The sequence below is a fragment of the Colobus angolensis genome, unplaced genomic scaffold (genome assembly GCF_000951035.1).
Source record: "Colobus angolensis palliatus isolate OR3802 unplaced genomic scaffold, Cang.pa_1.0 Scaffold31, whole genome shotgun sequence".
Classification (NCBI taxonomy): domain Eukaryota; kingdom Metazoa; phylum Chordata; class Mammalia; order Primates; family Cercopithecidae; genus Colobus; species Colobus angolensis.
In genome coordinates this window covers 8037765-8050547 of record NW_012116377.1, presented here as the reverse complement: position 1 = coordinate 8050547, position 12783 = coordinate 8037765, and the positions used below count along the sequence as shown (strand labels likewise).

Below are 12783 nucleotides of genomic sequence, written 5' to 3'. Positions count from 1 at the left end.
AAGACTCCGTCTCAAAAAAAAAAAAAAAAAAAAAAATACATTTATATGTTCTCTAACCATACAAGAATTGAATTTGGTATCAACTAAAAAACTGGGAAATCCACGAACATTTGGAAATTAAACTTCAAACTTCTAAATAACAAAGACAAAATGTAAAGGGAAATTAGAAAATATTTTTAACTGAATGAAAATGAAAACAAATATCAAAATTTACAGGATGCAGCTAAAGCAATACTTAAAATATACAGCTTTAAATATATATTTGAAGAGCTTCATATATATCTTATCAAAAACTGTGAACTGATTCAAATACTCTTTCTTATTCTTCCATAGAGTTTCAAATTTTTTTTAAGTAATACGCTCCCAGGCATTTTAACTTTGTAGTTGTCATTATGAATGTATACCTCTTCTTCCATCATAAGTCCCAATACCTATTATTTATATTTTAAAAGATAATTATTTATGTATATTCATTTTCTTCCTAAAGACACCTGGCCAAACTAATTTAGGAAAAAGAAGAAAAAGAAACAAAAGTCAACGTATGATAAGTTAGAGATTCATGTTATTCAGAGATGCTATAACCTGAAGGGAAAAGTGAGCCCTATAATCAATGATAAAGACCTTTTAAATCTAACACAGAACTGTTCTCCACTGCCCACCTCAGTCATGGAAGATGAGATTAGTATATTCAACAATAAAAAATGAAAACTTCTGTTGGGCAAAATAATAAAATCAAAAGATGAGCAAAACTTGAGCAAAAGTAATCTGTCTAATAAATGACAAGAGGCTCACAAAGAAATGGTAAATATTTAAAGTGATGAAAATACTCTAATTAGTCAGATCTGATCATTACACAATGTAAGCATGTAACAAAATACAGAAAAAGTGTTTATTGTGAACATCCACTATTTTTAATAGTGTATAAAATTTAAATATACACCATGTATGTTACCATAAATATACACTATATATGTGTCAAGTAAAAATAAAAAACATTACACCCTCATAAGTGTATACAATTGTCAACTGGAAAACTTAAAAAAAAAAATGACAAGAAGCTCCTTTCCTTAATATACAAAAACATAAAGAGCTCCATAAAAGGGCAAAGCACATGACCAAATCGGTAACTGAAAACATACATTATGGCCAATAATAAGGGGGAAAATCTTCAAACTCATTCGTAAGAAAAGCAAAGCTAATCAACAAAAAACTGACAAATATTAAAAAGTTTAACACTAGCTAGTGTTGTCAAAGAGATACAGAGATCCCCTCTCTCACAGACTAGTGATATTTGGCCTTCTTTTTAGAGTTAGGCAATTTATCCACCAAATTGTTAAATGTACATAATCTTCAGTCCAATAATTTTTCCCTTCGGAATTTATACTACAGATATATATATATATATAATTTTTTTTAATTTAAGACAGAGTCTTGCTCTGTTGCCCAGGCTGGAATGCAGTGGTGGCATCTTGGCTCACCACAACCTCCGCCTCCTGGGTCTAAGCAATTCTTCTGCCTCAGTCTCCCGAGTAGCTGGGATAATAGGCACCCACCACCACGTCTGGCTAATTTTTGTATTTTTAGTAGAGCTGGGGTTTCACCACATTGGCCAAGCTAGTCTCGAACTCCTGACCTCAAGTGATCCACCTGCCTTGGCCTCCCAAAGTGCTGGGATTACAGGCATAAGCCACCACACCTAGCCAGATACATTTTTAAATATGTGCAAAGGTGTACCCAAGAATATTCACTGCGTCATCATTTACAATAGCAAAAAAAAGGGGCTAAATATCCTTAAGTAGATGACTAGTTAGAAAAATCATGATATGTCCAAATATTAGAATACTATGCAGCATAAAATGAGAAGGAATGATTTGCAAAAATGTGGAAGTTTATTTTTTTAATATTACTGAATAATATGGTGTGATCGCATTTGTGTAAAAAAATGTGTAAATATAAGCACACACATAAATGCTTGTATATGTATAGAAATTGTCTGCAAGGATATACAACGATTATTGAATAGGGAGGGGTTGGAAAGCCTTTTCTCGATGTTATAACATTCTCTATTGCCTAAGTGTATACACCTATTGTAATAAACATGAGTAAAGAAGTGAAAAATGTTGAACCTAACAATTATCAGAAGATGAGGAAAAACTAGGAAAATCCTAAAATATGGCCACTGAAACTCCAAATAATTTCAATCTACAAGGTGAAAAAGAATTCTCAGGCTGAGCGCAGTGGCTCAGGTCTATAATCCCAGCACTTTGGGAGGCCAAGGCGGATGGATTGCTTGAGCTCAAAAGTTCAAGATTCGCCTGGGCAACATGGCAAAACGCTATCTCAACAAAAACAAAACACAAAAGTTAGCCAGGTAGGGTGGCCTGTGCCTGTGGTCCCAGTTACTTGGGAGGCCTGAGGTGGGTGGATCACTTAAGCCCCGCAGACAGAGGTTGCAGTGAGCCAAGATCACACCACTGTACTCCAGCCTGGGCAACAGGGCAAAACCCTATCTCAAAAAAAAAAAAAAAAATTCTCAAAAAACAAATTCCAAAATGCACAGAGAAACTTCAAAATTTTTATGATCAGGCCGGGTACAGTGACTCACACCTGTAATCCTAGCACTTTGGGATGCTGAGGCAAGAGGACTACTTGAGTTCAGGGGTTCAGGACCAGCCTGGGCAACATAGTTGAGACCCTGTCTCTATAAAAAAAAATTAAAAAATTAAAAATACAACAAATAATTTTATGATCATTCAAAATTGACATGAGTATGTGCCACCGACAGATATGTAAACTCCTTGAAAACTGTTAGATATTTTCTTTCATGTTGTACAAAAGATAAAAGCATAGGTTTAATATATGCACCAACATAGGCCAACAAGAAAGGAGAGGATCATTTGCCTTTCTAACATAAAGGAAATGAGGCCTAAAAGAAGATATGCAAGTAATCTTAAGAGAAGATAATGGACTTCATCTTATAAAATTAACAATGTTATTTTCTATGTACGTATGTCCACATCTACATATTATTTATAATATTTATAATAGTGATATCATGTTATTTACATGAATATAAAAAGAAAAGGGATTGGCCATAAATGCACACTTATACCCAACAGTTATTGTAAGTATGTGTAGCAACATGAGCATCTATCACAGGTAAAAATTAAAGATTGAGTCAAACAATGCTGAATTACCTCCATTAAATATGTCAGGCAAATGCCCATCCCGCCAGATCACGTGCTTAAATTTTCAAGCTGCTGATTCCTCCCTCTATCCTACAAAAGTACACAAATACAGGTTATCCCCCAAAAGAATCAGAATTAAACATAGTCTTAAAGTCAGGTAAAATTGTTACATTTAAGTGTCCTAAGTCTAACAAAATTCTTTCCATGGTACATACTGTTAAATAAAATTAGTAACAACTAACACTTAGTCTGAGTGCAATGACCCATCAATGCTAAATGATATTACAACAATGACTCAGATACAAATTGGACTTTTTCAAACTTAACTTCCAGTGAAGGATTAAGATTTCTTTGAAGTCAGGACAATAACCTTGACAATCATCTTAAATATCCTAAAATAGGAAGGAAAGCACAAATGTGTTTCATTAAAATCATATTCTGATACTCTCCAACACTCAAATAGCACTATTTTCTTGATAAACTCTTACAGTAACATTTCCCTCAGCTGAAAAAATCTAAATATATTAAGGATGCAGTTTTTGAAAATACAAACATAAGCATCTTAAAAGTTCAAAGCAAAAGGTATTTAATAACGCTAAAATGGTCCATCAATATTTTTTAAACATCATGCTATAATCGACCTTTTAGCAGAGACTAACACAGAAAATTAACATTCCACATTGGTATTATTGCATTGATACCAACCACAGATCACTTTATTCATGTAATTGGGATTTTTCCCAGGTATATTAAATGAAAGTAATGAAGACTGAAAGTTGAATTATCAGAAATAAGGAACAAGCCAAATATAATTTTATTCAGAAACAATAGGTAAAGCATTTTATGTAACAGTCCTAATACAAGTTTAGGGATCCATAAATACCTTGCACATCAATAAAAGCCATAAATGTAAAAGCAGGGTATTTTCTAGAAATTGATAATCTCTAGAAAATAACCAAGTATATGAACTCAAGATTGTATTTACATATGCTTTATCAAGAAACTACAAACAGTACAGTCTTTCTGATAATTTAGCATTTTCCAGTACTTAGCTAGTCAGTAGCTTTGTTATTGAGCTAGTTACAAGCAAAAAAATCTACTTTAAAATACTTTATTTCTACTAAGCTCCTAATTGCCTGCCTCAATGTTTTGTAGCCAAGCATTCAAAAGCATATATATGTCATTCCTCTCAATTATGCAAAGTTATTTTAAGTACATACTTCTATAGCAAGAGTACCAAAAGGATAATAAAAGCTATAAAACTATACTATTAAGTTGACACTATTAAAAATGGGTGAAGTAAAGCAAAATTATGTTAAATTAGGTCTAAAGCTGCCTCTCTGGGTAGCCAACAAAACCTAACTTACTATGTAAACAAACTGCTACCTAATTTAAGAGTATATTTTTGTAACAAGTAGCTGAGTCTCAGCAAATCACAGTAGCCAAGCCTCAGCCAATTACAGACTGTCACCTGATAAGACTATGTCCACATAAGGCAAATGCCAAGAGGTAACCAATCAAGCTATTTCTGCTTGTCACTTGCTTTTTCTGTGTATAAATACTGCCTGCCTATGTTGCTGGGTGGAGGTCTCCAAACCTCTTCTGGTTCAGAGTGCTGCCTGATTTATGAATAGTTGTTTGCACAGATACGCTCTGCTAAATTTGTCTGAAGTTCTTCTTTTAACAACTGTTTCTGCATTACACTGCCGCTGTTCAGTATTCTATTAGAATATAATATTCTATTAGAATATAATTATATATTCTGTACATATACTGCTATATACATTACTATATCCAACTTTTAGAATTGCTAATTACAAGAATAAAATTGAATAGAAAAGGACACTGCAAAGCCTATATACGGGGAAAAAATGTCTTCACATTATGCATTTTAACATTATGAGTCTTTTTAAAAGTTGATGTGATGTATCTACTCCACAATCAGGATATTATTACACAACTCATCATGAGCTAGTAACATCTACAGACTGGACAAATGTTTTTGAAATCTTAATATTCAGTCGAACACATTTTCACAAAAAGCACACTCACCTTCTTGCATCACATTTTATTGAAAGCACTAAATTACTGCTGTCATACATCAAAGAATATAACTTAGATATGTAAAAAGAAAACAAAAATAAAATAGTGAAGCAAGAAGGAAAAGGAAACATGCATGCACACAAAATAATATAACCTCAAAGTATAAATTTATAAACAGAAATTCTGGAATGTCTTTCCCACACAACCATTCCTCTACCATGTAAACCCACAATTACCCCCAAGTCACCTGTCACATAGTCTGTCTCTGGAACCCTAATTCATTTAGCATCATCTACTAATTTCATGTCTTCAAGCTTCTATCCCCCTTTCTCCTCTTCCACTCCTCTCAACCAAGAATGGGGAGAAGAGAACCTACTAAGCTAGAAACCAAAACCATGCAAATACAAAAACGCAGATATAAAATTACTTGGACAACCACCCAAGTCAGTTCAGATCTTCCTCTCTGCTTGCCCTACTACCCCACTTCAGCAGTCAGTGAATATTCCTGCTTAGCAATTCTTTTAACATTTTGCTGGCTAAATAATCTTTGATTATAAACACTTGGGCAGATATAAACAGATTAAGACTAAAAATATACAGATGTTCCTTGACTTATGATGAGGTTATGTCCCAAAAAGTAACAAGTTTATGCCTATAATTAAATGCCTATGCCTTTTCCATCATCATAAAGTCAAAAAATCCTAAATCAAACCATTGTAAGTAGGGAACTATTGTATTTTAAAGTAGGAGTTTTATTGTATCTATGCTATCACTCAAGATAGCAGTTGTTTCCTATCAACCAAGGACAGCAAATGTTAATAGATATACAATAATATACATAAAGACTTTTCATTTTACATGGTACAAACTTGTATGCCTATATAATATTTAAGGAAATTTTCTACTAATGCCAATTTGAATAATTACGGCACAGAAATAAAATACATAAATATTTTGCAGAGGCCGTTAGCTACCACCCTTCCACTATTTAGCTTTGATAGACTGGCAATGTTCCAATATACTTACTAGCAGGTGGTCCAATGTATTAATTAAGCCAACATTTTTGTCATTAATGTAGTCAACATTTTTTATCACATGATATATATTTACAACACATTAAGATTCCTAAGACATAATAAAATACCCTGGTCTCTGTCCAAAGGCATTCATAATTTAGCAAGGATGATAAGCACATACAGAGTAAATGTTTGTGATAATAATGTGATACAATTGAAGCATAAGCAATTTATCATGGAAAAGTCAAAGCAGTGAGCAATTAACTCTTCCTTTGCTACCTTTTCGAAAGAAAAGGAAGAAGGTGATCTCTTAATGTTGATTCCACATGTAAGAATATATGCAATATATAAGTAATGAATATATGCTTTGGACTCTGCTCAGTAGTGTTCCTAAGGACACTACAGGTATCAACTCAATCAAAACAACAAGCCTATGAGATTGGTATTGTTATTATTCACATTTTACAGATGACAAAACTAAAAGGTTATATAATTTACTAAAGAATATGAAAGTAGAAAGAGGCAGAACCAATCTCCTTATAAGGGTCTACAAGGCCTTACATGCACTACTGTGCTTATCCCCCACCCATCAACGACCACCTCCACCACTACCCACCCTCATCTTTCAGACCTCATTTTCTATCCTCTCCCCTTGTTCACTCCACTCCAGCAGCAGTGGCCTGACCTCCTTATTGTCCCAGAATCTCCAGCATGCAGCAGAATCTACTGCACTGGCTGTTCCTCTGTCTGCAACACTCTTCCTCGAGAGATCTTTGTAACTAAATCCTTTAGCTACTACAAAGTCTTGCTAAAGTCTTGTTAATGAGGCCTCTTCCAGTCACACCATTTAAAACTACAACATCCCACCATATACACTCAATCCCCCTTTTATCCTGTTATACATTTTGCACAGTACTGCCCACCTCCTAACATATTACACAACCGACTTATTTATGTTTTTTTTTCTGCCCTAACTATAAGCTACACAAGAGAAAAAATTTTTGTCTGTTTTATCCACTGATATATCCCAAGTGCCTAAAACAGTGCCTTACACATAAGAGACGCAGTATTTTTAAAATTATTAGTAAAGCTGGAATTTCCTCCCAGGAAAATCAGGCTCTAGAAGCTTAACCACCATACAACACTCTCTTTCTAATTATGGAATCATAGATAACAAAACTAAGGCATGCAGAAAAGTCACCCAAGGTCACATTAACCTAATAAAATGGTGAAACTTGGTCTCAAAACCAACCTAAATGGAGTTTGGCAACATTACGTTACCCTTAGAATTTCCAGAAAAAGACTTGACTGTCTTAAAAATAAAAGAAATTTCAACATACTGATAAGTCTACTATGAACTTTATGAAACACTGTATCAAATGCACCATGGTAATTCTTAGCAACATAAATAGGTTAGTCCAATCTAACTTAATTTCCATTCTTTGTTTAAAAATAATGCAGTAACAAATTTCAGAAGTACTCCTTCAGAAGAGCTACAAAAACTGCATGCACAATGCAACAGATAGGAAGAGCTTCTTTCGTATTTTCAAATATTTCACATTTCATGTTTTCAAATATTTCACATTTCATGTAGACAGTTTCTACTGATACAATATTTTCAAAATATATCTTTATGTTGTTTGCAGAGTATACTTTTAGCCCACCAAATTATGTTTTAACTGTCATCTTTGCCTAGAAAAGTAAAATTGCTAAAGATGAAGTTTTATGAATTAACGTAGCAAGATCCAGATAAAAGATGTGTTAGAAGAAACTCCCACAAAAATTCTGTCAAGAATATAAATTTCTAAGGCAATAAATAAAACCTTAATGTTACTCCTAAGTATGATCATCCTTTGAAAAGCCATTCATTGATAAAGAACATAGTTCTTGGTTAACTAAAGTAATCTTTCTAGAAAATCATTTTTAAAGTTTCAATGAAATGTGTAATGCTTACACATTTTAACTGTTTATACTCCCAGGAGCTCTATCAAATAAAAAGGCTACCACTGCCCTTTAAATCAAAAGCCCAAAGCAATGAAAGGATAAATTACAGCACACATGGTATAAGAATCTGAAACTAAAAATGCTTACAGTCCTTTAGCATCTTTTAACTAGAGCACATTTTACACATTATACATTTACACATTAGTCAAGTTATATTTTTAAATTAGTTCTTACTTTTATGACTTAATGAGGCTTTTTGAATGATGTTTTAAAAAGAATGAAAACTTGTTCCAGGCAAGAGATTTCTATGAATTTGTTTTGAATCTCTACAGAGTGACAATGCAAAGAACAGATGAACGTGTTCTTTAAACTTGTAATAACTGCTTTGAAATTTAAAGTTATTAAGATTCCCCCTAAGGAGTTACACTTTATATATTTTGAACTAAATGATATCTGAATGGCCTAATAGTATATTATTCATAACCATATCTATCCCAAGGAGGGATGACAGCCCAGTAAATTCAAACCAACCACCCCAGAAATCACTTTTTTTTTTGAGATGTAGTCTTGCTCTGTCACCAGGCTGGAGTGTGGCGGCATGATTTCAGCTCACTGCAATATCCACCTCCCAGGTTCAAGCGATTCCCCTGCCTCAGCCTACTGCATAGCTGGGACTACAGGCGCGCACCACCAAGCTCGGCTGATTTTTTGTATTTTAGTAGAGATGGGGCTTCACCATGTTGGCCAGGATGTTCTCGATCTCCTGACCTCATGATCCACCTGCCTTGGCCTCCCAAACTGCTGTGATTATCGGCATGAGCCACCGTGCCTGGCCAGAAATCACCTTTCAAAAAAATAAAAAAATCAAGTCACAATCTTTAAAACTTTGCAATTGGTGTGGTTACTGCACTTAGCTGAGAAAGAAAATCCTACAAAGGAGCACTCAGATACATAGAAGTTGGCTTAGCAAAGTGAGAAAATAAAGCCATCAAGTGAAAATTTTCACCTTCCCTTGATCTTTTCAAATCAACTAACCAATAAATATTCGTCAAAGAAGAAACCAACTGTCCATCCATGTTAGAAAAAGTAATGCTACAAAAGTAAGCACTGTTATAAACAATGCTACAAAAGTAAGCATTTTATAAACTTTAGACTATAAACCACTAAAGAGATAGAACTTTTAAATCTAAATCACCTGCTTCCAGAAGAAACATTCCAAAACTAACCCTATCACAGAGAGGATGCTGCACTGACAAGCAACTATGTAATCCTTTCCCAGATAACGTAAATTAATTTTTAAGGTTAGTAAGCCATAAAACTTAAGGAAAAGCTGTTTAATTCTTAAATTTTTACTGAATAAACATTCATTTTGTAAACAATCTTGATACATTTTGTACTATGATGATCAAGATCACCCAGGCAAACTTTGAAACAATCTTACTCAAAGACAAAACAACCATATTCTGATAAAGTACTTTAGAGTTTACAAAGTGCTTTCACAGGTGACATTTCATTCCCCACCCCCTAAACACTCACACACAACTACCTGGGCAAGTATTATTGTTTGTCTCAGTTCTTTAGATGAAGAAACAGGTTCAAGAGGTTAAGTAACGAAGATTATACACCATCTTAGTGGCAAGACAAAGACTTCAACTAAGGCCGGGCACAGCAATTCATGCCTATAACCCCAACACTTTGGGAGGCCAAGGTGGGAGGATCACTTGAGCCCAGGAGTTTGAGACCAGCCTGGGCAACATAGTGAGACCCCATCTCTACAAAAAAAAATTTTTTTTTAATTAGCCAGGCAAGCTGGTGCATGCCACCCAGACACTAGGAAGGCTGAGGTGGGAGGATTACTTGAGTCAAGGAATTTGAGGCTGCAGTGAGCTAGGACTGCACCACTGCACTCCAGCCTGAGTAACAGAGTGAGACTCTCTCCAAATCAAAAACAAAAGCCATCGACCAGATCCTCCACCTCCTAATAAATGTCTACTCTAACATAACACCACAGGTAAGGTCATTTTCAAATTAAGATATATTTAACATTACTCTTAGCAATCTTCTAGGAATCAGAAAAAAAAGTAAACATCTTTAAAGTTCAGTGTAACACTAATAGACATAAATTTTGACATGAAGATGCTATTTACAATGATAGATACATATGTGTATAATCAGAGAAAACTCATCATTTTTATTACATGAAGTTATTGTAATAATGAAGGGAACACTAGAAAAGAATATAGAAATGCCCATTTAAAAATTAAAGTTTAACACTTCATTTAACTTTGATTTTTAAAGTGTCAATTCTTTGTGATCAAAAACATGTTAAAATACTATTACAAGTAATTAGCCGGGCATGCTGGTACACACCTGTAATCCCAGCTACTTGGGAGGCTGAGGCATGAGAATCACTTCAGCCTGGGAGGCAAAGGTTGCAGTGAGCCAACATTGTGCCACTGCACTCGACTGTGCGACAGAGTGAGACTCTGTCTCAAAAAAACAACAACAACAACAAAAATACTATCACAAGTCAAAAATAACAAGAAGGAATGGAATTACTAGTTTTAATATAAACATAATTAAATATGGTCATTTAAAAACTTGTAAGTGGGCCACAAAAAGCCATACTCCATTTCCAGTACATTTTTTGATATTTTTCACCTTATTCAGTGCCAAAACCAATCTGATCTACTCTGTCTAGAATACATGCCCAGAATTACACTAGGCACTGAACACAATGTAGAGGTGTGCCTAAACATAAGAAAAAATCATATAGTCCCCGAGCTAAGGGAATAATTTTTAATCTGATTAGGAAAACTGAGATTTGTCGTAAGAATCAATTAGAGAATACTAAGAAGTAGCTGCAAAGGAGCCCAGTGATTCTGTAGTTGTTGTTGTTGTTCTTAGTGATGGGGTCTCACTACATTTCCCCAGGCTGATCTCAAACTCCTGATCTCAAGGGATCCTTCCACCTCAGCTTCCCAAGTTGCTGAGATTACAGGTGTGAGCCACCGTCCCCAGCCAAAAACACTAGCTTCTATTAATGTACGGTGAACATTTTCTTATTTTGGGCCAATTTATTCTCCATTAGAAAACTAGGCAATGCTATTGCATGACAATTTATCTTACCTTTTCCAATCTATTAATTAGAATAAATCAGTTGCATAATACAAGATTTTCAGTCTTTTTCTGAAAAATGTTTAAGAGTACTAAAATGCAGTAACGTATTATGGGAACAGTTGAAATATCTTAAATACAATCTATTAAACACATCTTTGAAGAAAATGCTCAGAATTCAAAAACTCACTTTAATTAACTAAATAACAAAATTCTGTTTATGTATAGATGCACAGGAAAATAGTATGCATCTATTCCCTAGCAACCTCTTGAGCAGGATATGACTGACCTCACAAAAACTTTAGTGTGGTTTATAAGTGAAGCATGCATTTTACATAATGCTTACAAGTAAACAAGGCTGTACATTTTAAAACAACCAAAATAATATAATTGGATTGTTTGTAATACAAAGGATAAATGCTTGAGATGGATACCACATTTTCCATGATGTGATTATTATGCCTGTATCAAAATATCTCATGTACCCCATAAATATATAACCTACTATGTACCCACAACAATTAAAAATTAAAAATAAATTTTAAGTTCACAAAACACATAATTACATACCATTATTTTCAATGCTGAAATAACTCACTGGATTGAGATGATGCAGGGACTTCAACTTCCAGTTCAGATAAAATGGCCTAGATCTGTTCTCCTACTGCCGCTACTCACGAAGCACAACTGTAAACCATTGAAATAACAAGCAAAGGAAAATCCAAAGGTGGTAAAAAGGCAGCAAACCAATTTGGGACCCAAGGAATGGAGAAACAAAAGAGTAGCAGAGTGTTTCATGTCCTCACACCCAACAGAAGAAGACAACCCAGACCTGACATTTCCCAACCACCAATCTAGCAAAAGAAAGTAGCTCAGATAGTCAGATTCCTCCCCCAAAACAAATAGCAACAACTCTCTGATGTTGTCCTGAAAACATCAAGAGAAGGAGATCAACTGGAAGCCCAAATGACAATAAAGACCACAGGAAGCACTCTTCTTCCTTACTTGGCCTGACACTCTGTTTTCCACCTAGAGATAGAGAGGCAAGTAGGAGAAATTCAGGGACCCAGCCGTAGCAAGTGGCTCAGGTTGGGCCAAGAACCTCTTCACTTGCCCGAAGTTACCAGGACAGGGGAGAAAAGAAGAGACCAGTAGGTGGGTCCCACCATAATCCTCTCCCATCTGTAGACAATCAGAAACCCAGCATGGGGAAACCCCTTCCAGTGGGTGCTCCAGCAGGATCAAACAAACCAAGTAGACTGCAAAGTCTCTAAAAATTAAACTGCCACTGGAACCACTCCTAAATAAAAATGTAAATAGGGTCCAGAGCCTCCTAAGATAACAGATAAAATGTCCATGATGTAACAAAAAAACACCTAAGAAAATCACACCATAAACGAGAAAAGAAAATCAACCAAAGCCAAAATAGAGGTAAATCAGATGTTGGAATTTGACAAGAATTTTTAAGCAAAAGT

The 12783-nt window shown here is 34.7% G+C and overlaps 1 protein-coding gene across 4 annotated transcripts in view; it reads right to left on the bottom strand.

The window, feature by feature from the left end:
• ZNF148 (zinc finger protein 148) overlaps window positions 1–12783 on the bottom strand; it is a 144664-nt gene that overhangs the window by 95406 nt on the left and 36475 nt on the right. For 3 of the 4 annotated variants that reach the window (XM_011950763.1, XM_011950764.1, XM_011950766.1), the window contains exon 2: window positions 3198–3278. The exons of the other annotated variant lie outside the window; for it this stretch is intronic. The gene's annotated coding sequence lies outside the window, so the exon portion shown is untranslated. The remainder of the gene's footprint in view (window positions 1–3197; window positions 3279–12783) is intronic. 4 annotated transcript variants of the gene reach the window in all.